Source organism: Schistocerca nitens, chromosome 2 (genome assembly GCF_023898315.1).
Source record: "Schistocerca nitens isolate TAMUIC-IGC-003100 chromosome 2, iqSchNite1.1, whole genome shotgun sequence".
In the NCBI taxonomy this organism is placed as follows: domain Eukaryota; kingdom Metazoa; phylum Arthropoda; class Insecta; order Orthoptera; family Acrididae; genus Schistocerca; species Schistocerca nitens.
The window spans coordinates 120,956,609-120,984,417 of NC_064615.1; the positions used below are offsets into that span (position 1 = coordinate 120,956,609).

The 27,809-nt window shown below is 45.5% G+C and overlaps 1 protein-coding gene across 1 annotated transcript in view; it reads left to right on the forward strand.

The window, feature by feature from the left end:
- Window positions 1–452: 452 nt before the first annotated feature.
- LOC126235805 (serpin B6-like) overlaps window positions 453–27,809 on the forward strand; it is a 286,482-nt gene continuing 259,125 nt past the window's right edge. The window contains exon 1 of the mRNA XM_049944634.1: window positions 453–493. The gene's annotated coding sequence lies outside the window, so the exon portion shown is untranslated. The remainder of the gene's footprint in view (window positions 494–27,809) is intronic.

Genomic DNA, 27,809 nt, shown 5'->3' on the forward strand with positions numbered 1-27,809 from the left:
AAAATAGTACAATTTAATCGTTTGTAGATGCGTTGTTCACGCATTTTAGTTGTTCCTGGGGCAAGAAGTGTGGCTCAATTCCCTCCTGTCCCTAAAAGAAACGAAACGTGTGGTTCGAATCTATCACACAATCGATGTTCCGTTCTACTTGTCAATCTCAGGAAAGATACTTCTTGTCAGTAGGCAGGTTTTTTCTGAACTATCAACTCGAGAAATAATTAGTTGTATGAAAATTCCCCTCTGGAGTGACAGCATCCTACAGTGTTGTTATTGCATCACTTTCAAAGCCAGCGCTCTCTACCTGCCTTGCGACGCAATTTTTCTGAAGAATAAAGGGAGAAAAGTTCCGTTCACTGCGCACAGAAGGAAAAGTAGTTCGCCGTAGGGGCATGACGTCATCGCAGGCTCGGTGGCTGGAGTTTGCGCGTATCGCAGTAGACGTTCTGGCGCCTGCCGTCGTAGGAGCATCTCTGTTGCAGCGTCGAATACAGAGGTAGGTGCTCACTACGCAGTTTCTATTTTCTGGTTTTATATGCAGTTATGCGCATAATGAAGTCACTATTCTTATATGGTATGTCGATGCTTAAGACCGGATTGTTTGTGGCAGCTGAGTTTTCCAAACAACTACTACAATATTACGCAGTAGTATAGTTTTGTGCAGTTGTAAGCCGATTTTCGACGAACTCTTTAAATCCTGCAGCTCTGTTCACGTTACTACAGAAATGTACTGTTCCGGTCAATACGACCGGACATTAAAATAGTTCAAAAAACTTCTAATATATATTTTCGTACAGTTGTTGGCATTGTTACATTCCAATATGTTGTTGAAAATAATAATAATAATACCAGTACCCAGAACTTTATTTTTTAAAAAGATCTGTTAATAACAATAAAACTAGAATGAAAAATGCTCCTTTCATAGCACAAAAAAGGCGAATACGTCCTGGTCAGAGTTGGGGGGTGTAAAAGAAGGGAACTAGCATCTCGACTTATCTGACAGCTTCAAAGACATTTAAATCAGAACATTTTGACATACACGAGTTTTTTTACTTGTTAGTGTGAGAACCCACATCGTGTAGTACACTGCATCGTGACGTATGTGATACCATGTCGTTTAACATGACACATGCTATCGTGTCGTCCAACATGGCATTTGTCATGTCGTGCTTTATAGGATACAATGTGTCATTAGCGTTTAGGATGCATGCAACCCCACTCCGGGGATGCACCCCCACTCTAGGATACTTTCTAGTATAGACGCATCCCACTGTCTAGAGACACATAAATTTATATCTGTTCGTTCTTACACCTTTACCATTCTTGTAACAGGGTTTGGATGTGGGGGAGAAATGGCCCCGGTATAAAAGAAATTGTTGTAGCGTTTCCCAGGAACAAATCCACCCCCAGATATTTTACCTCCGGAAAAACTTGTTTAACTTGTACATGTAAGCTCTTCAGCCATGCGATGTTATCTATGGCTGGCGAATCCTCTGGGTTTTTGGCATAAGTTCATGGACTTCAGCCTGTAAGTTGCAAAATGCAGGTATGCCATTACCTTGCAGCTAGGAGAGTTTACTGCGTTGGGGAAGTATGATTAACTCATAAAATAAACGCGAATATGTCAAGATGATTTGATTTTAATTTCTTTGGATCTGCCATGTAAGTAGTGAAGCTAGTTCCCTTTTATTACATTCCTAACTCTGCCAAGGACATACTCGCCTTTTTGTGTTCTGATATAAGCGTTTTTCAATCTGGCTTCCAACTTTTACTATTACGCAATTCTTGCATTACGCCGCCATACCTTGGCAACCGATGTAGATTTTTGTTGACTCAGGCGATGATTGATACGGTATAATTTTGTTTATTGTTTTCGAATCATGTTGTTGGAGTCAGGCATTGTTGATCTGGCACCTCTATGGCTACCTACCTAGTACGGTTGAACCTGTCCAGTGTAACCTACGGTATCCATGGAGCACAGAAGCCTCACTATCAGGTCAAGGTCAAATACCTGCGGAAGGTTTTCTGTTCCATTAACCTTTTAAATTTTTCGTATTTCTTATTTTTATTATTTTTTTTTAATTTTTTAGTTTTAAAATTTGTGTTTATTGTTACACCCATTGTATTCATATACGCATGAGAATGTATATGCAGACATAAAAAAATAACCACAGATACTAAATATAGTGCATAAAAGAACAGCAAACGTAAATACAACATCAAACGAAATATTAAATACTTGGCGACGTTTATGACAATAATTTATGTAAATAGTTTATATTACGTAGATAAACTTACGATGCGACCATGTTACATATATAACCTTACTTGAAAGCTTGCTACGTCGGAAGCCGAACGATTCGCGCAACAAAAAATAAACTTTTGAAAAGCATATATCAGTTATTATCTTTTATCTTAAAATTATTGTCATTGTTTTTTAAAGTATGCAATAATAAAAACTGATAATTAAGAAACATCCGCTAGAAAGCCTCACGTGAATAATTGTGGGCCGAAACGTTGGAACAACTAATCCGAATTACATACGAGTGTGATTGAAATAAGCGAACTGCAAAAAAGTATATGCACTACAAAATTCTATCAACGCTTCAGTCTTGTACAGAAAATGACAAACTTAACCTGTTTTGTCCCAAAATATTTCTACAAGATAGCATGTAATTTTTCAAAGAAAACTCAGTAAAACATTTTCCGTTGGTTAGAAATAAGGTGAACTTTTTTAAAAATTATTTTTAAAGCAGTTTTCGGGTTAGTTTAATTTTCTACGTGGCCATTGTAAAGCTTTAAATGCTAGGCATAATTCGGGTCTAGTGCATGCGTCATTTTGCACGCCCAAAGATTTTACGATGATTTTAAGCCAATGGCGAATAAAATCTTTAACGGATAAACTACGAAACGATAATTAACTGTAATGACCAGTTTTTTTAATTATGTCAAAATTCAATACATTTCTACGAAACAGTTTCATGTGCAAACGCTTGGGTTTCTGCACGTAACCCCGAAGATGAAAGATATTTGCAAACGCTTCTGATAGTTATCGTAAGAATTTTTTTTCTTTTCATCTGTATCACTTTAAACCGTCTAAGCACTTGCGACTTCAGGCGTGGCGCCTTACATCGCTCCTGTCTACAAAGAGCCTGTGCAACGGGAAAATGACTCTGACAGTGACAGTGACAGATGGTCTGAAGCGGGTTCAGTTGAGTACGTACGGTACTTTTAATTTTCGTCTGCTAGAGGACAGTAGCGGACAGGACTAAACAGAAAGAACTATGCTGTAGTTAAGAATTTTGACCACCCGAGTCCCGTAGTACACAGAGACATTCAAGAAACAGGTCAAGATATATTTTTGTGGATTGTTCTGTTTATTTCTTGAAGGCTTTTTTGTTTATGTTTGTACGGTTTTGTATATGCTTTTAGTAGTATGAATGTTGCGTGAATGTGGTCTAAAGCAAATATGTAGATCATTGTTCTACTGATGAACGCTCTACGGACTAGTGTGAGAAAGTTTTAAGACAGTGTGAATACGGACTAGTGTGAGAAAGTTTAAGACAGTGTGAATGCAGACAACGGGAAATTTTGTATCATAATATGTTAAGTAAGTTTATGGTAAATGGAAAGCTATGTCGAGTGCAAATGAAAATAGTTAATAACGTAAAGTATAAACAAAATGTCAGAATGTTAAATATTTAATTCGAGAAAAAGTGCAGTTCGAAAGTGTGTTATTTGTTGATTGGTTAGTTATGAAAAGCGCGGACTAGGCCTAACGAGGGAGAATAATGTTTTTCTATTGGCCTTAAAGAAAACTGGCCAATCAGAACGGAGTATTCTTCGCGCGTCTTTTCTCTCGGAGATATATACTATGTGATCAAAAGTAACCGGACATCCCCAAAAACATACGTATTTCATGTTAGGTGCATTGTGCAGCCACCTACTGCTAGGTACTCCATATCAACGACCTCAGTAGTCAGACATCGTGAGAGAGCAGGATGGAGCGCTCCGCGGAACTCACGGACTTCGAACGTGGTCAGGTGATTGGGTGTCACTTGTGTCATACGTCTGTGTGCGAGATTTCCACACTCCTAAACATCTCTAGATCAATTGTTTCCGACGTGATAGTGAAGTGGAAACGTGAAGCGACACGTACAGCACAAAAGCGTACAGGCCGACTTCGTCTGTTGACTGACAGAGACCGCTGACAGTTGAAGAGGGTCATAATGTGTAATAGGCAGACATCTATCCAGACCATCACACAGGAATTCCAAACTGCATCAGGATCCACTGCAAGTACTATGACAGATAGGAGGGAGGTGAGAAAGCTTGGATTTCATGGTCGAGCGGCTGCTCATAAACCAACATCACGCCGGTAAATGCCAAATGACGCCTCGCTTGCTGTAAGGAGCGTAAACATTGGACGATTGAATAATGGAAAAACGTTGTGTGGAGTGACGAATCACAGTACACAATGTGGCGATCTGATGGCAGGGTGTGGATAGGGCGAATGCCCGGTAAACGTCATCTGCCAGCATGTGCAGTGCCAACAGTAAAATTTGGAGGCAGCAGTGCTATGGTGTGGTCGTGTTTTTCATGGAGGGGGCTTGCATCCCTTGTTGTTTTGCGTGGCACCATCACAACACAGGCCTACATTGATGTTTTAAGTACCTTCTTGCTTCACACTGTTGAAGAACAATTCGGGGATGGCGATTCCATCTTTCAACATGATAGAGCACCTGTTCATAACGCACGGCCTGTGGCGGAGTGGTTACACGACAATAACATCCCTGTAATGGACTACCCTGCACAGAGTCCTGACCTGAATCCTATAGAATACCTTTGGGACGTTTTGGAACGCCGACTTCGTGCCAGGCCTCACCGACCGATATCGACACCTCTCCTCAGTGCAGCGCTCTGTGAAGGATGGGCTGACATTCACCAAGAAACCTTCCAGCACCAGATTGAACGTATGTTCGCGAGAGTGGAAGATGTCATCAAGGCTAAGGATGGGCCAACACCATACTGAATTCGAGCATTTCCAATGGAGGGCGCCACGAACTTGTAAGTCATTTTCGGCCAGGTGTCCGGATACTTTTGATCACGTAGTGCAGAATGCTTACAGCAGTCTAAGGAGTTGGAGCCCAGCCTTTCAATGGTATGATCGTGTGTAGTATGAGCTCAGAAGAAAGTTATAATTTGCCAGTTTTAGTTGTGCTACATGTTTCAAAATTGTTTTAAAGTTAAGGCATATTTTTTCCTGTGTGTTTTCTTAGAAAGTACGGATTTTTTAAAGTAATTTTGTGTTTGAGGAAAGACAGTAATTCCGCTAGGCATATTGAGCTGGTCGGTGACTAAAAACTTGAGTGCATTAGATACCGATAAAATCAATAGCGTGGCGAGCATTTTCATTTTAGAACAATCCGTGCTTAGCAGCTGTTCAGATTTCAGGATATACGTTACCATGAACTTGCTAAAGTGAATGAAAGGGATTGTGCATGATTGTGCTAAGAATAGTACGGGCTTGGTAGTGAACCTTTTACATCTCAAGGTTCAGAATATACCGACTTTTGCCAGTATTTCCACCTTTCATTCAAAATTAAGACCTTTTCCCGGTTCTTAGAATCCAGCGATCTGCTGCAACGAGTTCGCAAGTAGGTGCAGGTAATGGACGAACGTAACCACGTCGCCCCAGACTGACGAACACCGAATTTTACGTGCATGTTTAGACTACTATATCGTGGCAACGGATAAAGTTTCACAAAACAACAGGATCCCATTAATTACATGTTTTTGTGTATCTTCTTACAAAATTTGAACCGATTCGCCCAAGTTTGAAACATGGAAGTGAAGTACGTAAGAAAAGTCACAATAAATGTGTTTTTTGCACGTAAAATCCGAATGAACCTAGATTTTTGGAACCGAGTTTCCAGTTTTATTGCGAAAGTGTGCATTTTTAATTATTTAATTCACTTTAAACCGTTTCCACGCATTCAGATCACTCAAGAACAAATTTTATATGCTGCATTCACAAATTTAAGCCATCGTATCTCGACAACGCCTAAATATTACTAGATTTTTTTTGTTATTATTATTTTACTTTGTGCATTTATCTACCTTCGTGTAAAGTTTGATCCGATTCGTACAAGTTTAAAAGTACAGAAGTGGCATGCTTCAAAAACTTCCCAGAAAACGTGTTTTTTTTTGCACGTAAAATCCAAACAAAGGATTTTTTTTTTTTCAAACGGTTAAACGTTATCTTAGACCAAGGTTCGATACACCGGTGGACGGGATTTGAACCATCAGTCTCGATCTATTCCGGAGTTACTTAGGGGTGACTGGTTTAGCACATTAAATCTGAACGAGGGTGATAGTGCACTACACATCAGATGCTGCTACCCAGGTAGCTGATTGTGTGTGGGGCACAATCAGGATCTTCGTAGATTAGGCGACCCTCCATCCAATCCGGATAATGACAGCTGTAGGAGAGCGAGAAGTATCTGTGTAAGATTGAAAGAAATGCCTGCCAAAGATGAGAGTATTAAAGTGCTAGTGGCTAACTGCCGAAGCAACAAATTGCCAGAGTTCGAAGTGCTCCTGAAAAGCAGCGAAGCTCATATAATACTAGGTACAGAAGAAACATGAAATTGATAGCAGTGAGATTTTTGGGGAAAATTTAAGTGTATATCGAAAGGATAGGCTAATGGGAAATGTACGTGGTCGATTGAGACAGGAAACTCAAATCCACCGAGATAGAAATTTAAGCTGCACGTGAGGTTGTTTGGGCAATACTCTGTATCAAGGATGGGCATAAAATGGTAATTGGATCCTTCTATCGCCCACCAGACTCATATACTGATGTAACCGAAAACTTTAGAGAAAACCTCAGTTCATTTGTACGTAAGTTCCCTGATCATTCTGTAATCGTCGGTAGATAATTTAATCATCCAACACTCAATTAGGAATAATTACAGTTTTGTTATGGTGGGCGTGTCAAGTCATTCTCAGAAACATTACGAAACGTCTACTCTGAAAACTACCTAGAACAGATAGTTCGGGATCCCACTCACGATGGAAATATATTGGATCTAATGGAAACAAATAGACCTGACCGTTTTGAGGATGTCCACATCAAAATTGGTATCAGTGATCATAATGCGGTTGTGGCAACAATGATTACGAAAGGCAGCTAATATCCCAACGAGGAACTTGAAATTTCCGTACAGGACAGGAGCATGTAGAGAAACTATGGCTCAAATGTAAAAGAGTTATTGATGTTCACTGGATAGACATGTTCCCAGTGGAACAGTTCATAATGGTAGGGAACCTCCATGGTATATAGCTACTGTAAAGAAACTTCTAAAGAAACAGAGATTACTTCACAGTTGGTGTAAAACAAAGCACTGGACTTTAGATGGAGAGATATCGAATGAAACCCTTTTCGCTTCAAGAGGAAAATGCGTGAAGCCTTCAGTGGCCACCGTAGCAGAATACTGTCAAAAGATCTTTAACAAAACCCAAAGAAATCCTGATCGTATATAAAGGCTGTTTGTTTCAGCAAAGTAGAGAATGAGACAGGAACTGAAACTGACATTAGGAAAGAAAAAACTCAAACCCTTAACTTTGTTTTCAAATGTTCTTTTACAAAGGAAAACCCAGGAAAATTTTCCCAATTTAATCCTTATACCACTGAAAAAATGAATGAAATAAGTATTAGTGCCAGTGGTTTTGAGAAACAACTGAAATCGTTAAAACTGAACAAAGTTCCAGGGCCTGATAGAATCCATGTCAGATTCTATATACTGTAGAATTTGCGGCTGAGTTAGTGTCTCCTCTAACTATAATCTCTCGTAGATCCGTCGAACAAGAAACGGTGCCCAGTAGTTGGAAGAAAGCTCAGACAACACCCACCTACAGTAAGGTTTCACAAAACTACCGTCCAGTATCTTTGAGATGATTTCTTAAGAATCTTAGAACATATCTTCAGCTCAAAAATAATGAGGTATGATGAACAGGATGACCTCCTCCATGCCAACCAGCAAGGATTCCGAAAACTTTGATCATGTGAAGCCTAAATCGCGCTCTTCTCACATGACACACAGACAGCTTTGGATCTAGTATTTCTTGATTTCCAAAAAGGATTTGATTCAGTACCACACCTACGCTTATTGCCCAAGTTCGGCCGTATGTAATATCAAGTGAAAGTTGTGACTGGACTGAGAACTTTTTGGGAGGGAGGACACAGCATGTTATCTTGGTTGGAGAGTCATTGTCAGGCGTAGAAGTAACTTCGGGTGTGCGCCGGGGAAGTGTGTCGGGCCCTTGCTGTTCATGTCGTACGTTAATGAGCTAACGGACAATATTAGTAGTAACCTCAGAATTTTTACAGATGACGAAGTTATCTTCATGAAATAATATTTGAAAGAAGCTGCGTAAATACTTGGTCAGATCTTGATAACATTTCGAAGTGCGATGGATGTGTTGGCTACGCTACAGTCTGTTGCGCAAGGCGGGTGACCTTGAAACGGACTTAGTCGCTGAGGCGAGTGCCGCGCAGGATCGCCCTGAGTTTTAACTAAGCGCGATCCGCTGAGTAAAAATACTTCCGGTTGCGTTATCGCTTATCGGCAGGAAGTGTGACGTCATATCAGCACTCGCAGGGCTCGGCAGCTGTGTAGCGAGGCCACTGCATTGCAGATTGTTCACGCGGCAGCAGCACGTAATACACAGCCATGCCTTACCGTCGCAGAAGATACACAACGAGGATGAGGATGCCTGTCTACAAGAATGTTGACACGTTTGATATTACTCCGAAGCCAACAGGACAACAACAATTACTTGGAGGACCAATTACTTTTGTAGGATGTAAACTAAATTTTTCTTGCACAACTAATGAGGTGCACGTCACAAAATGAAGAAATTTAGTATCTTATGACTATAACATCAGTAAGTCGTAGGGATATGAAATGGGATGATTACATAGACTCTGTGGTGGACTTCGGTTTATTGGAGTGCCATCATTCTAAAAAAAAAAAAAAAAAATAAAAAATAAAAAATAAAGGAAATAGCTCACAGATCGATTCCGGCGGGATAAAGTGAGTAGGGGCGTCAGCGGGTACACTAAGAGGAAGGAGACACGTGGGGTGGGAGATGAAGAGGGAAGACAGGGCAGGAGGGAATGCAGAGACACTGAAAGGGGGCACAAGAGAAGGAGGGGGAGTAGGAGGGGGAAGCCGCTCAGGAGGAGAGAGGGGGAGGAGAGGGAGCCCTGAGGAGGAGGCAGGAAGATGGGGTTAGAGTTGGTAGGAAGGGTAGATGTCAGGGCGGAGCTCACCATCTGGGAGGGGTAGATGGTGGAAGTTGCGTTGGGAGAGGAGATGGAGGCTGTGGAGATGGAGAGAGGGTGGGACACAACGGTAAAGGCGTGGCAACTGGTTGGGGGTGGAGAGGAAGGGAGACACAAGGGGGTGAGGGGGATCAAGGCGGCGGACAATATATAGTGTGCGTATGTGTTCAAGGAAAAGGAGAAGGTGGGGGAAGGGGATGACGTCGTAGAGGATGCACGTGGGGGATGGAAGGCGGATGCGGTAGGCGAGGCAGAGTGCATGGCGTTCGAGGATTTGGAGGGCTTTATAGAACCGGGGATGGGCGGAAATCCAAGCTACGCTGGCAGAACTGAGGATGGGCGGATCAAGGATTTGTAGGTGTAAAGGATGGTGGAAGGATGCAGACCCCATGTCCGGCTGGACAGGAGTTTCAGGAGGTGGAGGCGGTTGTGAGCTTTGTGGTGGACGGTAAGGAGATGGGGAGTCCAGGTGAGGTGGCGGTCGAGGGTGAGGCCAAGGTATTTGAGAGTAGGAGTGAGGTGGATAGGACGGCCATAAATGCTGAGGTAGAAATCATGGAGGCGGAACATCCCCAACTCTCTTGTGGTTCCATTTTTAGGTATTCCACGTCGACGTCTGCTCGTAGATACGTATCGTCGGTAGGTTTTCCGGTTTTACTTCCCGACGTGACAGCGACGAATCTCCAATGAGGTGCGGGCCTTGTGTTTTGCATTTACTGCGAGTCTTGTAAATATCGCTTTTATTTAGGAATTTGCCCGGCTAAAACTATCCCCTTTTATGATTAAGATAGCCTACGCCACTTTTCGGAGGGAGTGGGGACGTTAAACAGTCACAAAAGTTCATGTTAACCAGTCCGTAAAGCACGTAAACGTTCACTTTAGTTAGCGTGTTAGTTAATGCCTACGCTTTCCGCTAGATGGTGCTGACTTACTGCTGAATAGCTTTGGTTCCGTAAAACCTTCACTGATTAGTACTAGGTAAGTCAAATAAGTACAACACTCTTGTATTTCACTTTCACTCTATATTCAAGGATTAAGATGGTGATGGATGATGGTCTATTTAAAAGTTTCCTAGCGTGGAGGAATCTAAATAGTCCGCAATTGCCGATACGCACGCGCTCTACGTCCAAATTCTCAACTAACGGCACACGACACTTTCAAAAGTCCACACGTTAATATCTGAGTACTGGTACCTCTGAATTCATTCGTATCAGCAGATAATTTGAGTTTCTGTCGTCTATATGTCCGTAAAGTTCCAATCTAGCACTAAAGACCTAAAATACCCTTAATACTCAGTTGCTACCAACAGTCAGACGTCGTACACTTCATTCCTTTTAATCTCCGTAATATTCTAACAGTTTATCGTGAATCTTAACACGATAAAGTCCAATCTAATTATTGTCTCGCTGACTGACACGGGTTCCCCGCCCTTTAACGAAACAATCAAGGAAAAAAGGCGGCAATAATGACGATGAGGCCTTTTTATAGGTTTTTCATCACAAGAGTTTAACGTCACTGCCTTCTCCATGACGGAGCTTCCGTGGCTTTGCTGTACTTAGACTTTAAACTACTTGCTGATATACTATAATTTTGATCTGCAATTACCGAATTCTGATTCTACACTATTTTCCCCTCTAAAAATTCTATTCTCAATTTTAAATTATTCTTTATATAGCTTTTATCGCTGTAAATTGAACCGAGGTGTTACACGGAGTTCGAAGCTCAGTGAATTTGCGTAGCGTAAACACGAGAGTGGGAAGTGTCAGCGGGGTCACAGTTGAAAAACCGAGGAGGCGGAGAGGCCCGCTTCAATGCTTCAACTGCCAGGCAATTGACCACCTGGCAAAATACTGCAAAATGTCCCCACGCTGCGTAAAGTGTGCTGGGCTAGCACCTGAGCCGGGAATGTCCGTTCCCGACAAGAAGACACCCACGTGCTGCAACTGCAATGAAGAACACGTCGCCAGCTTCCGCGGATGCAAAGCCTTCAAAAAAGCAGCCGCAAAAGGGCGGCAGGCACCAGCGAGGAGGGTTCAGCTGGGAAGAAACTACGCTATTGCAGCAACAGCGGCGACCGCGGGTGTCCGCATGGGAAACGCCTGCGAGGCCGGGTCAGCAACACGCCGAGCAGGCGCGGCAGGCGGAGCGGCCTAGCCACGCAGCGGAAGGCGTTCCCCGACCACCACGAGAGGAGCACGGCCGGCCGGATACGTGGGCGCGGGGGAGGGAGGCCGCAACAGCGCCACCCCCTCCCCCACCGACGGCCACCCACCTCCACCGACCACTGTAACCACCGAGGCCGCAGAACTACGAGAGATGCTGCGGGAGTTCAAACAGCTGCTACTCCAGCTACCGCAAATGGTCGTTTCTGCACTGATTGCGGCCAACCGGGCCAACATCACAAGACAAGCCAACAACACCCGTGATGCCTAATCACATCATAGGTCTCACCGTCTGCGTATGAAACGAAAACAGCATAAGACAGCAGGAGGGCGAATTTAGGCAGTTTCTCCGCGATGAGGCTTTGGATATGTGCCTCGTGTCTGAGACATGGCGTAAAGGCGAGGGCACCTAACTATAGGTGCTATAGTGACGATAGACCAACAGCATGCGGCGAACTGCGACCAATGTAAGAAGAACGCTGCGACACCAGCAAATCCAGCTACCACAGCTGACGCAACTAGAAGCAACAGGTGTCACAGTCAGCACCTCAGTGGGTCAAATGACCTTCATCGCCACGTACCAGAAGTGTAGAGGACTCTTACGACAACAGGAGTTTGAGACGCTATTGGCAATGCGTGGCAACATTTTTATCGGCGGCGACTTCAACGCCAAGCACCCGGTGTGGAACTCCAGGGTCACCACAACCAGCGGCAGGAGGCTTCTTAAGGCGGCCACAGATAATGACGCGATGGTTCTGGGGCCACACGACTCTACACACTACCCCAAGAGAGGCCGCCTAGACATCGCGATCATCAGCCCTGTACACCAAGAGGATCAACCCACATCTGATGTGAGGAAGACTACAAATAGCCTGAAACGAGCTCGAAGCTTGAGCCACCAAGTGGCAGCTCAAGTTCAGTGAAGCGAAGAGCCAGGCTGCGATCTTCACGAGGAAACGTATACCTGAAGCTCTGCCATTAATCCTCATCATAGGAGGCCCATCCCATAGTCGAACACCGGCCGCTACCTGGGCATCACACTGGATCGGCGCCTTACTTGGGAGACGCACATCACCGAAATACGGGGTAAGGCGCTTGGCCGAATGCGCCTCCTCTACCCCTTCCTCAATCCCACGACCACACTGTCTCCACACAGAGAAAGACGCTGTATCTGGCACTTATCAGGCCCGTGCTGGAATATGCCGCCGTGGTGTGGGGGAATACCGCCGAGACTCATATCAGCAGTTTCCAGTGCCTGAGACTGGCACTACATCTTTTGCGTTACTTCAGCAAGGCCAAACTACATCAGATAATGGGCATGCCGATGCTGAAGGTCCGCTTCAAGCAGTCGGCGAGACTCTTCTATACCGACACGAGAAGATCTACGAATCCTCTCATCAGGAATCTGGGAAACCAGATTCACTGGCGAGTGACAACGAGATGGCCGCGCTTGCTACGAGAGTAGCAACGCCGCTCAGGCAGCAAGAGGAAGGAAAAGGAAGAGTGTCAAACCAGAAGAAATAAACCAAGATGCGATGAACTGAAAATCAACCAGAGAAAGAAGAAGGAAAAGCAGCTAGACCTGCCAACCCTTCAACCTAACGAAGCTGCAGCTTCGAGATGAAAGCAGCAGCAAAAAAATGGTTCAAATGGCTCTGAGCACTATGGGACTCAACTGCTGTGGTTATCAGTCCCCTAGAACTTAGAACTACTTAAACCTAACCAACCTAAGGACATCACACACATCCATGCCCGAGGCAGGATTCGAACCTGCGACCGTAGCAGTCGCACGGTTCCGGACTGCGCGCCTAGAACCGCGAGACCACCCCGGCCGGCAAAGCAGCAGCAGCAAACACGAGGTAGACGCCGGGAACCGATGTTGCCCCCACTGAAGGGGGCAACAGAAGACGATGCACTGCGCCATAAAACTTGTTCGAGAGGGCACACCAGAAGATTTGCGCGTCAACGCCCTCCCCCCTCCACCGAAGGGGAAAACGCGCAAGGAAGATGCCACGTCATCTGGAGGCGGCAGTAGTGGCAACACGTCAGCTGCCACCCGCAATCCAGCAGCACCCAGCCACGGCACAGCAACCACTGTGCAAGAAGGAGAGCTGTCTGTGGTCGTCTCCACATTCTCTGCAGAAATCGAAAAAGGTCTCGCACCTGGCCGAAACGCTGCAGAGAGTTGCGGATGCAGTGCTGACAGCTATGCCAATGGCTGCCCGGCAGCTGTCGCAGTAAAGCAGTCCCTACGCCATCCGCGCCGGGGGCAGCGAGTCCGGACTGTCACAGGCTGCCAAGTTGTCTGCACAACAAAGAAAAAAGAAAAGCTGCAGAGGGAAACATGAGGGCACGAAGTGCAAGAAAATAATTATCAACTTCACAAACCACCGAAGACAAGGAGGCAAAGTAGGTACAGCCTACCGAGACACAGCCTACTTAGCGGTCAGGGGGTCCCTGATGGAGCCCACCTCGTTCGTCCGTTCTGACTGCAACAGCCGAGCCGTGAGTGGAAGATGGACCAGAGGTGTGCGTGCCTGTATCCCGATTGTTAACAACCGGTTCACAAAAGCTCGTGTTGACACGTCTGGGCTCACAAGCCCTCTTATCTGTGCTGAGGTAGCTGTACGATCTGCCACTGCTGGCCTTACAATACGACGATCCTGTCGAGCGTCTGTGCTGCGTGGACGTCCAGAACCTCATCTGCGGGTGTGAGTATGTTCGCAGTGACCACTGATACCAGAATCGTTGCGCACCAGGACGTCCAATTTGTGTGCAAATTCTCAGAAAGGACAATCCCGCCATTAGGAAGTCACAATTTTGACCCCTTGCAAACTCGCTCTGTTGGCTCTAGGAAGAACAAGTACGTACCTGTGGAATGATTGTCTGTGTGCACATAATACCATGCTGAGCCTTCTGTCTATGAACGCTCCCTACTAAACGATGGACACAGAGGTCGCTCTGGTAGCTATACTTCTACGCTATCTGTTGGTGGACGAGTTGAAATAATTATCAGTACATCTGCTATCCCCCAGGTGGCATACGCCGTCATTTACATCTACATCTACATCGTTACTCCGCAAGCCACCTGACGGTGTGTGGCGGAGGGTACCTTGAGTACCTCTATCGGTTCTCCCTTCCATTGCAGTCTCGTATTGTTCGTGGAAAGAAGGATTGTCGGTATGTCTCTGTGTGGGCTCTAATCTCCCTGATTTTATCCTCATGGTCACTTCGCGAGATATACGTAGGAGGGAGCAATATACTGCTTGACTCCTCGGTGAAGTTATGTTCTCGAAACTTCAACAAAAGCCCGTACTGAGCTACTGAGCGTCTCTCCTGCAGAGTCTTCCACTGGAGTTTATCTATCATCTCCGTAACGCTTTCGCGATTACTAAATGATCCTGTAACGAAGCGCGCTGCTCTCCGTTGGATCTTCTCTATCTCTTCAATCAACCCTATCTGGTACGGATCCCACACTGCTGAGCAGTATTCAAGCAGTGGGCGAACAAGCGTACTGTAACCTACTACCTTTGTTTTCGGATTGCATTTCCTTAGGATTATTCCAGTGAATCTCAGTCTGGCATCTGCTTTACCGACGATCAACTTTATATGATCATTCCATTTTAAATCGCTCCTAATGCGTACTCCCAGATAATTTATTGAATTAACTGCTTCCACTTTTGAAAATGTCGTGTGCCGTTAGTTGCGAATCTGGACGTAGAGCGCGTGCATATCGGCATTTGCGGACTATTTAGATTCCTCCACGCTAGGGATCTTTCTTTCTATGTATTCGCAGCACATTACACTTGTCTACATTGAGATTCAATTGCCATTCCTTGCACCATTCGTCAATTCGCTGCAGATCCTCCTGCATTTCTGTACAATTATCCATTGTTACAACCTCTCGATGTACTACAGCATCGCCCGCAAAAAGCCTCAGTGAACTTCCGATGTCATCCACAAGGTCATTTATGTATATTGTGAATAGCAACGGTCCTACGACACTTCCCTGCGGCACACCTGAAATCACTCTTACTTCGGAAGACTTCTCTCCATGTCTCTCGATGTCGTCTTTCGTGGTTCACTCACTTTTTTTTTCAGGCAGTGTAGATTAAACTTCTATCACAGGGTCGTCTAGAGCCAAAAGTCTGAAAAGTGTTTTAAGGTACAATACTCTTTTCGTAAAGTTTTTCTGTTTTGAAAACCATGTCTGGCCATCCGGGTTTAGATTTTGCGTGAATTCCCTAAACCACCGAAGGTGAATACTGAGATGGTCTCTTTGAAAAGGGAACTGGCAATGACCACGTCGTGAACGGAAAATTAACCCGAATCTTCCTTTAGTGCATTCTGTATGCTTTTGAGCATTACATTTAGAAAATACACTCCTGGAAATTGAAATAAGAACACCGTGAATTCATTGTCCCAGGAAGGGGAAACTTTATTGACACATTCCTGGGGTCAGATACATCACATGATCACACTGACAGAACCACAGGCACATAGACACAGGCAACAGAGCATGCACAATGTCGGCACTAGTACAGTGTATATCCACCTTTCGCAGCAATGCAGGCTGCTATTCTCCCATGGAGACGATCGTAGAGATGCTGGATGTAGTCCTGTGGAACGGCTTGCCATGCCATTTCCACCTGGCGCCTCAGTTGGACCAGCGTTCGTGCTGGACGTGCAGACCGCGTGAGACGACGCTTCATCCAGTCCCAAACATAATCAATGGGGGACAGATCCGGAGATCTTGCTGGCCAGGGTAGTTGACTTACACCTTCCAGAGCACGTTGGGTGGCACGGGATACATGCGGACGTGCATTGTCCTGTTGGAACAGCAAGTTCCCTTGCCGGTCTAGGAATGGTAGAACGATGGGTTCGATGACGGTTTGGATGTACCGTGCACTATTCAGTGTCCCCTCGACGATCACCAGTGGTGTACGGCCAGTGTAGGAGATCGCTCCCCACACCACGATGCCGGGTGTTGGCCCCGTGTGCCTCGGTCGTATGCAGTCCTGATTGTGGCGCTCACCTGCACGGCGCCAAACACGCATACGACCATCATTGGCACCAAGGCAGAAGCGACTCTCATCGCTGAAGACGACACGTCTCCATTCGTCCCTCCATTCACGCCTGTCGCGACACCACTGGAGGCGGGCTGCACGATGTTGGGGCGTGAGCGGAAGACGGCCTAACGGTGTGCGGGACCGTAGCCCAGCTTCATGGAGACGGTTGCGAATGGTCCTCGCCGATACCCCAGGAGCAACAGTGTCCCTAATTTGCTGGGAAGTGGCGGTGCGGTCCCCTACGGCACTGCGTAGGATCCTACGGTCTTGGCGTGCATCCGTGCGTCGCTGCGGTCCGGTCCCAGGTCGACGGGCACGTGCACCTTCCGCCGACCACTGGCAACAACATCGATGTACTGTGGAGACCTCACGCCCTACGTGTTGAGCAATTCGGCGGTACGTCCACCCGGCCTCCCGCACGCCCACTATACGCCCTCGCTCAAAGTCCGTCAACTGCACATACGGTTCACGTCCACGCTGTCGCGGCATGCTACCAGTGTTAAAGACTGCGATGGAGCTCCGTATGCCACGGCAAACTGGCTGACACTGACGGCGGCGGTGCACAAATGCTGCGCAGCTAGCGCCATTCGACGGCCAACACCGCGGTTCCTGGTGTGTCCGCTGTGCCGTGCGTGTGATCATTGCTTGTACAGCCCTCTCGCAGTGTCCGGAGCAAGTATGGTGGGTCTGACACACCGGTGTCAATGTGTTCTTTTTTCCATTTCCAGGAGTGTAGATTTCCATGTGTATTCTCGGTGAAGTGTAGCTTACGAAGCAACCTGTCGATTTTGATTATTGACGCAGTCAATATGAACAGTATGGTGTCGTACTTCCTTGCGCCGTTAGAGGTGTATACCTCGCGTAGCGATTGTGACACTCATGGGCAAGTTGGGACATCCGGGTGGGGCCGCATTTGCAAAAGATGTATTGGAAACAAAATCTGAAAAACTAACTTGAGCTAACAAAAAGGGCCTTTGCCTGGAGATGCGATATTCAATTGGGGACACTCATCTAAGCAAAAATTATAGAGTAAGGAACGAAGAACATTGTATCGCATTTAGCACTTGACCTACATAGCTGAATTAAAGAACGCTGTGCATCCAAAACAGCAAAGCAAAACGAATTGCTTTACTGTAATGGCTTACTTCGTATATAAGTCTATAAAACGCGCTTGAAAGGTACGCCAATACGTCTATCCTTGAGTATATCTGTATATATCCACAGTAATAATTACTTTGTATATAACAGTTAAAGAGCAGAGTCTAAATCATGGTTTTTGTCTATTTGAATACCACGTGATTGATAACCATAATTAGTGTAGTTCTGAGTCACTATTACTCGTATTATCCATTCCATCCAGCGAAGACGTGTCTCGAGATGCCCCGGGCAGCAGTGGGGTACCAACGTGTCTCCTGCCGTATGGCTTGACAACCATGAGTGATGGTCTGGGGTGTCATTTCACTTTTTTTAGTAAAAGTGATAGAATTTATGTTTCTAGGAAAGAAATACTGAGGAGAGCAACTCTAGAAGTTTACACTGGTTTAACAATGAAACCATTATTTGGCTGGTAAATCACTTCCTTCCCTAAAATTATGAAAGAAGTGGGCGCACCCTTCCAAATGTAGCAAAGATACAGAAGATTTTTGGTCTGTTTAACAGACCCACATTTTCAGATTGATGTACATAGGTACACACCAGACAACTATGTCACCGACATTCTCAAATTTTCATCCTGTTACCAAAAACATCTTTGTCGATCAGATTTCCCAGAAATGTAAAACTAGAAACAATAAAAGTTAAGTGGCCTTCAAGGTATCAGTTTCCGTGTGTGGTGGGAGCCCATGAGTGCATGCACATACCTGTCATGAAACCTCCTGTACATGGAAACGAATACATTAACTGAAAGGACTTTCCTAGTGCAAATGTGCAGGCGATGTGTGGTTATAGTGAAACGTTTACTACTATCAGTGCTTCATGGTTCAGATGGCTCTAAGCACTATGGGACTTAACATCTGAGGTCATCAGTCCCCTAGACTTAGAACTACTTAAACCTAACTAACCTAATGACATCACACACATCCATGCCCGAAGCAGGATTCGAGCCTGCGACCGTAGCAGGAGCTTGGTTCCGGACTGAAACGCCAAGAACCGCTCGGCCACAGCGGCCGGCAGTGCTTCATGGCATGGGCCTGTACATAGAAGGATATGGAGAAACTATGATGTGTGCCAGATACTAACAGACACCCAGTGTAATGTTTTAATTTTATGATGAAGGGTATAGCATTGCTTCATGCTTAATCACACCATTCCAGAATCCACAAATATCTGATGAGAGGGCGTACAACAGACTTCACTCCATGGAAAAAGTGATAATCGAACAGTGCTTGGACATGTGGAAAGGCATTTCCCAGTTCTGAAAAATAAAATATGATCTACCCAGAAAACCCCTAGTAATCATAGCCTGTCTGTTTTCCACGACAGCACAAAACAGACACGGTTTGAGGATTTTGAGGCACATAATGATGGCAGTAATTTTCCAGTAGTGGGAGAAGATGAAGCATCAAACATACGTGTACGTGGTTAGACACATGCGTGGGCAAACCGCGGTCCGCGGGCCACATCCGGGGTGAACGCAATACTGGGCGAACATTCAATGAATGTACTCTTCAAAACACGTGTTTTGATGCAGAATTTGTCGGCGTGGCATTACAGGAAAGGGATGTCATTCATATCGGCGTGTTAAGATTATGGACGCTATAGTTTTGATTTTATGCGCTAGAAGCATTGTTGTTGCGTCGTGACTAGGCAGCCCGTGAACCTAAGTATAGGTCGCGCAGGAGACAGTGTTGGATGCTCATTGACCAGTTGTCGCCTGTCGCCCCAAGAGCTGGGCGAGTTCATTTGTTTGTTCATAAGGGGAGTCGGACAAGCGTTGCCACCTTTCGGTCGGTCTGCGATGACAGAATCGACGGGCACGCCCTGCAGTCTTCCTCAAGCGATTATGTAGGAACTATTCGGTATAAAAAATTTCATTTTTGCTTTACTTGTAGCTTTACATGTCAGGTTCATTATGCTGTGCCCTCATTTCGTTAATGGTCGTAGTTATTGGGACATTTACGTGGAAGTAAGAACGGCACGAATTTCGAAATGTTTGTAATGAAAAATACAGGTCGCTATGATTTTGAGTCTGGTGCGTATTACGTAATATGTTGATGCATATGAAATTTAGCTAACATACTGAATCTTTCTTTAGACTTGGGCGGTGATCTCTATCTACCACCAATTTCGAGAAAATTAATCTGACATAACGCAGTCATTTGCGACTGCACCGCGCCAGCGATAAAGTCACAGAGAAATATTTCAAAAACGGTTTAAGATATCGAAATGAGATTTCGGTAAATGATAGCACACAAAGAGGAGAGTATTTTTCCGTATGGTTGTTATGCAAAACTTCATTATCTACTGTGTTATTCCAGTAACTACAGACTTTTCTGATGAAAGAATATAATTTTTAAGGGCCATGGAGAGCTGGCGAAAAGAGAAATGTTATGGGTTTTGGAAGAACATAAGTGAGGTCATCACACGCTTATTTTGTAAGTAGGAAGTGCTTTTCCGTAAGCTACTGACCTTACTTTTCCTCACTTCCTCACTTAATAAACCACTGTTTCAGAATTCTGTCAAAAATGCGTCTGCATAACACGCTAGTGAGGTGAGCCTGTGAAAACTCCGCTGAATTTTGGCAAAAGAAGCAAATTTTGACACGGCAACAAAGGATATCTGTAGGTTTTACTCAAAATTCCCCAATCGTGACTCCTTTCTGACATTTATAAATGATTAACGAACAGGCGAAAATAAATTGCTGCATTTTAGCTATTAAACAAACAAGAGGTGACTGATCTTTCTGAATGGTCACCATGCAAATGTGGGCATGGGAGGGACCCCGCTTAATATTTACCAAAAATGTACGTGTTGGCTTCAGTTTAGAACGGCACTTCCCCTCCAGCGCTCGGCATTTCCCATACAGCGCTCTGAGCGACCCCCCTCCTCCCTCCCTCCCCCCCCCCCCTCACCCGACCATTGCAGCTCTCCGCACACTTCTCCAGCTGACTGCGCATCTAGCACCCACCACATTTGGTGTGTACTATAAGTACGTCAATCAGGCATGCAGGTCACCAAAGGTGGCCCATGCATATTGAAACAGAAGCCGAGACATTGTTCATGTAATGTGTCAACAGTAGTGTTGTGTGGGGAGTTTGTTACGTCTGCCACAGACGGCCCCTGCCAGGCAGACTACACTCAAGACACCCCTGCGTACCATATAACATACACAAGCACTAGCAAGCGCAACCAAGAGGAAAACAGTTTTTCAAAATAAACAGAACCTGCTAGAGACTGATGTGAACCTTTTTTTGCAGAGGTCGCCTCACATACACAGGGAAGTTGGAGTACTCCACCGACCTCTGGTGGCTTTATAAGGCCAGCGCGGCAGCAGTACAGCCAGTTCCTCGCCGAGCTAGGACCAGCTCCGACGGACCTTACCGATGCTCTTGATGAATAGTCGTCTACATGTTATTTGTTTTCTTTGTGTGTATATAGTGACTGTTCGAGAAGTGTAGTTCAGTTTCAATAAACGACATTATACTGAGTGTTCTACAATACAGAGTATTCTTCAGTGGCCTTATAAAGCCAGTGGAGGTCGGCGGAGTACTCCAACTTCCTTGTGTCTGTGAGGCGACCTCTGCAGAAAAAGCTTTGCATTAGTCTCTAGCAAGTTCTGTTTATTTTGAAGAACTGTTTTCCTCTTGGTTGCGCCTGCAAGTGCTTGTTTATGTTATATGGTACGCAGGGGTGTCTTGAGTGTAGTCTGCCTGGCAGGGGCCGTCTGTGGCAGACGTAACGGGGTTATTACCTAAACTTTGTATAGATATTTAAAAAAAGCACTCCGTCTGCAGGCCACGAGTGGCCTACCGGCCACCATCCGACCGCCGTGTCATCCTCAGTGGAGGATGTGGATAGGAGGGGCGTGAGGCCAGCACACCGCTCTCCCGGTCGTTATGATGGTATGCTTGACCGAAGCCACTACTAGTCGGTCGAGTAGCTCCTCAATTGGCATCACGAGGCTGAGAGCACCCCGAAAAATGGCAACAGCGCATGGCGGCCTGAATGGTCACCCATCCAAGTGCCGACCAATCCCGGCAGAGTTTAACTTCGGTGATCTCACGGGAACCGGTGTAGCCACTGCGGCAAGGCCGTTGCCCTTGTATAGATATGCCTAATTCATATGTTTTATATGTTTTTTGTGATTCCTTAGCATTTTAATTTTACTTGAAATGTACTGAAATTTGAGGTGATAATTTTACTTTTACCAAAAATTGTTTCAAGGATGTGGTGAAACTATTTATCAGATACTGCAGTAAATAAGCGCACAAACTGTTTAACCTGTAACATTTCAAACTGGCTAATTGCTAATCATCCGTTTTAGCATACACACGTGAACAAAACACACAGCGGAAGTAGAGGAGGAAGTGAGAAAGAACTATCTGGTCAGAGAATATGCTTTGATGCTCGAGAATTTTCTTACAGAATGCTCTTTTGATCTGAGAATCTTTTCTGAAGAACATTCTTTTTCTTATTCATACGACCCAATAGTTCTTGTCTCCAATTGTGTCATATCTACGTTGGGCTACATTACCGCTCTGATTCTGTACAACTGAGTGGCACATGCACACCATCTGACTGTCATGCCTTACCTCAGCAGTGGAGAATCACATGATCTTCTGGCATCAGTCCTACACTATCTGCAGCGCTCCAGAGTGACGGTGCTGCACTTTTAAGGGATCAGTTTACCGTTCAGGTATCTGTTCCTAATATTACTATCCGAGGAATCACCTGGGTATAGTCTTAGTCTCTGGCGTAAGGTACATGTAGCTTATGCAAATACTTTATCCTGTGACGCTTTTACAATTTTATGTTGACAAGAGCCTCTACGTGTGGGCATTTACTAATGAGTAGTCATTCTGATGTACGATATATGTAATCTGGCGCTACCTAAAGCCATGGCTTGCAATAATTCTTGTTTCATCAATTTCATTTATGACAAGAACTGCTCGGCTCCATCTAATCTATTGTCCCATCATGTGACATAATAAGACCACTACTTCTGAAGGATATATTTTTACACAGTTGCTGTTTCGCAGCCATGTTTAAGATTTTAAAATTGTAATGGATGGAAAAGACCCACCCTGGCTCGACAACCCTGTGAGAAAGCTGCTACAAAAGCAAAGAGGACTGCACTGTAAATATAAACATTGCCAATGCCTGACAGATAAACAAAAACCAAGAGAAGCCAAAATTAGTGTAAACAGAGCAACGCGTGAAGCATTCAATGAATATGAAAGAAAAATTGGATCTACCGACTTGACAGGTAACCCTAAGCAGTTTTGATCATATGCATACCAGTAAGCGAATCAAAGGTATCTATCCAGACACTTTTGACCACAATGGCATTGAGGCTAACACAGAAAACTATTTCACAGAGGAAGATTGCACTGTAGTTCCTCTTTTAAATCGTCGCACGAACGGCAGAATGACAGCTATCGAAATAAGTGACCAATGGATAGAAAAGCAACTAAAATCGCTCAATAGAGGATTTTTCAAAGGACCCGACGGGATACTAGTTCGATTGTACACAGAGCTAGCGAAAGAACTTACTACACTTCTAGCAGCAGGAGCGAAGCAGTCCTAATGATTGGAAAAATGATCGTATCGTTCCCAATTTCAAGAAGGGTCGTCGAAGAGGCGCATAAAACTGTAGGCTTATATTTCTGGTATCAGTCTGTTGTGGAATGCTGGAACACGTTATATGCCTGCATATTATGACAATGAGATTTGTGCAGACCGAAAATCTTCTAGGAATCAGCAAGGGTTCCAAAATCAACGATCTTGTTAAACCCAGCTCGCTCTGTTCGTCCACAAGACCCAGAGAGAAGTAGATCAGGTCCTCAATTAGATATCGTGTCGCTTGACTTTCGAAAGGCGTTCGCTACAGTTCCACTGTCCCGAATAATGAACAAAATACAAGCGTAAAGAATATCAGACTAGCTACGTGATTGGGTTGAAGAGTTTATAGCAAACAGAACACAGCATGTCATTCTCAGTAGTGAGAAGTCTCAGACGTAAGAGTAATTTCCGGCGTCATCCAAGGGAGTGTTATAGAACCCGTACTTTTGACAATATGCATAAATGACCTAGCAGATAACATCGGATGTTCTATGAGGCTTTTTGCCGATGATGCTCTTGTATAAAGAGAAGTCACAACGCTAGAAAAATTGTAGCGAAATGCTGGAAGACTTGTAGAAGATCGACGATTGGTCCAGGGAGTGGCATTTGAACCCCAACATCAACAAATGTAATGTATTGCGTGGTCGTAGGCAGAATGACACATATTGTATGATAACACGATTGCACAACAATCACTGGAAGTAGTTACTTCCATAAAATGTCTAGGAGTACGTATACGGAACGATTTGAAACGAAAAAAGCACATGAAATTAATCGTAGGTATGGCAGATGCCTGACTGAGATTCATTGGAACAATCCTCAGGAAATTAGTCCATCGGCGGAGGAGGTAGCTTACAAGACCCTCGTTCGACCAATAGTTGAATATTGCTTGGCAGTCTGTGATCCATACAAGATAGGGTTCTCCTTCTTCTTCTTAGCTGTTGCTTTGGTCTGGGAGACCATATATGTTCTGTACATTCCTCTGCCAATCATTTGTGTCTCTGCCTTTTGTGATCCACTCTCCTTTTCTCTAGCCCATCGCCTCCATATCCCCATTCATATCATCCTTCCATCTTGTCCATGGCCTTCCTCGCCCCCTTCTGCCTTCCTCAGATCCTCAGAATGCTACTTGCAGTAGTCTTTCCCCTTCCATCCTAATCACGTGTCTTCATCCTTCCAAGAATATCAGCTTGCGAGTGTAAGTCTCCCAGTTCCTGGCTTTTTAGTGTCTCCCATTAATATGAATGTGTGCCCCTCTTTGGGCCAAATGTTTTCCCTAACTTCTTTCTCTCGAAGACTAGCAGTTTTTGTTGATGTTGAAGTCCCGACAGCGACCTTCCTATAGTTGAAACGATGTAAGAAGACGACGTAAGAAGATCACTGAAAGCCTCCAGCACTGTTTTCAGGTTCCAACAGCGAAGGGCAAACGGCTTCATGCAAAAACATTAGCCGTCTATACAGAGAGGCGACGTAAGTCACTGGACAGCGATATGCACATGTACATTTGGCGGTAGTAGCACATACACAAGGTGTAAAATGGCAGTGCATTGGCGGAGCTGTCATTTTCACTCAGGTGACTCACGTGAAAAGGTTTGCGACGTGATTCAGGCCGCATGACGAGAACTAACCGACATTGGACGCGGAATGGTAGTTGGAGATAGACGCATGGTACTTTCCATTTCGGAAATCGTTAAGGAACTCAGTATTTCAAGATCCACAGTGCCAAGAGTAAGCCGAGAATACCACATTTCAGTCATTACCTCTCACTAAGGACAACGCAATTGACTTACGAGCCAATGCAGCGGCGTTTGCGTGGAGTTGTCATTGCTAACAGACAAGCAACACTGCGTGGAATAAATTGATTTATTGACTCATCCTATAAATCTTTCTAGAGTGTAGGATACAGAACAGACATACATACATACACACAGATATATACACTCCTGGAAATGGAAAAAAGAACACATTGACACCGGTGTGTCAGACCCACCATACTTGCTCCGGACACTGCGAGAGGGCTGTACAAGCAATGATCACACGCACGGCACAGCGGACACACCAGGAACCGCGGTGTTGGCCGTCGAATGGCGCTAGCTGCGCAGCATTTGTGCACCGCCGCCGTCAGTGTCAGCCAGTTTGCCGTGGCATACGGAGCTCCATCGCAGTCTTTAACACTGGTAGCATGCCGCGACAGCGTGGACGTGAACCGTATGTGCAGCTGACGGACTTTGAGCGAGGGCATATAGTGGGCATGCGGGAGGCCGGGTGGACGTACCGCCGAATTGCTCAACACTTGGGGCGTGAGGTCTCCACAGTACATCGATGTTGTCGCCAGTGGTCGGCGGAAGGTGCACGTGCCCGTCGACCTGGGACCGGACCGCAGCGACGCACGGATGCACGCCAAGACCGTAGGATCCTACGCAGTGCCGTAGGGGGCCGCACCGCCACTTCCCAGCAAATTAGGGACACTGTTGCTCCTGGGGTATCGGCGAGGACCATTCGCAACCGTCTCCATGAAGCTGGGCTACGGTCCCACACACCGTTAGGCCGTCTTCCGCTCACGCCCCAACATCGTGCAGCCCGCCTCCAGTGGTGTCGCGACAGGCGTGAATGGAGGGACGAATGGAGACGTGTCGTCTTCAGCGATGAGAGTCGCTTCTGCCTTGGTGCCAATGATGGTCGTATGCGTGTTTGGCGCCGTGCAGGTGAGCGCCACAATCAGGACTGCATACGACCGAGGCACACAGGGCCAACACCCGGCATCATGGTGTGGGGAGCGATCTCCTACACTGGCCGTACACCACTGGTGATCGTCGAGGGGACACTGAATAGTGCACGGTACATCCAAACCGTCATCGAACCCATCGTTCTACCATTCCTAGACCGGCAAGGGAACTTGCTGTTCCAACAGGACAATGCACGTCCGCATGTATCCCGTGCCACCCAACGTGCTCTAGAAGGTGTAAGTCAACTACCCTGGCCAGCAAGATCTCCGGATCTGTCCCCCATTGAGCATGTTTGGGACTGGATGAAGCGTCGTCTCACGCGGTCTGCACGTCCAGCACGAACGCTGGTCCAACTGAGGCGCCAGGTGGAAATGGCATGGCAAGCCGTTCCACAGGACTACATCCAGCATCTCTACGATCGTCTCCATGGGAGAATAGCAGCCTGCATTGCTGCGAAAGGTGGATATACACTGTACTAGTGCCGACATTGTGCATGCTCTGTTGCCTGTGTCTATGTGCCTGTGGTTCTGTCAGTGTGATCATGTGATGTATCTGGCCCCAGGAATGTGTCAATAAAGTTTCCCCTTCCTGGGACAATGAATTCACGGTGTTCTTATTTCAATTTCCAGGAGTGTGTATATATATATATATATATATATATATATATATATATATATATATATATATATATATATATATATATATATATACCGGGTGATCAAAAAGTCAGTATAAATTCGAAAACTGAATAAATCACGGAGTAATGTAGATAGAGAGATAGAGAGGTACAAATTGACACACATGATTGGAATGACATGGGGTTTTATTAGAACCAAAAAATACAAAAGTTCAAAAAATTTCCGACAGATGGCGCTTCATCTGATCAGAATAGCAATAATTAGCATAACAAAATAAGACAAATTAAAGATGATGTTCTTTACAGGAAATGCTCAATAAGTCCACCATCATTCCTCAACAATAGCTGTAGTCGAGGAATAATGTTGTGAACAGCATTATAAAGCATGTCCGGAGTTATGGTGAGGCATTGGCGTCGGATGTTGTCTTTCAGCATCCCTAGAGATGTCGGTCGATCACGATACACTTGCGACTTCAGGTAACCCCAAAGCCAATAATCGCACGGACTGAGGTCTGGGGACCTGGGAGGCCAAGCATGACGAAAGGGGCGGCTGAGCACACGATCATCACCAAACGACGCGCGCAAGAGATCTTTCACGCGTCTAGCAATATGGGGTGGAGCGCCATCCTGCATAAACATCGTACGTTCCAGCAGGTGTTTGTCAGCCAGGCTGGGGAGATGCGATTCTGTAACATATCGGCGTACCTCTCACCCGTCACGGTAGCAGTTACAAAACCAGAATCACGCATTTCCTCGAAGAAAAAAGGCCCGATAACGGTAGATGTGGTAAATCCAACCCATACCGTGACTTTCTCGTCGTGGAACGGAGTTTCCACGACAGTTCTATGATTTTCGGTAGCCCAAATTCTGTTGTGGGCGTTGACAGACCCTCGGAGCGTGAAATGAGCTTCGTCGGTGCACAACACGTAACTCAACCAATCGTCATCTCCCGCCATCTTTTGAAACGCCCACACCGCAAATGCCCTCCGCTTCACTAAATCGCCAGGTAACAGTTCATGATGCCGATGGATTTTGTACGGATAGCATCGGAGGGTACGCCTCAGTGCCAACCAAACAGTAGTGTACGGA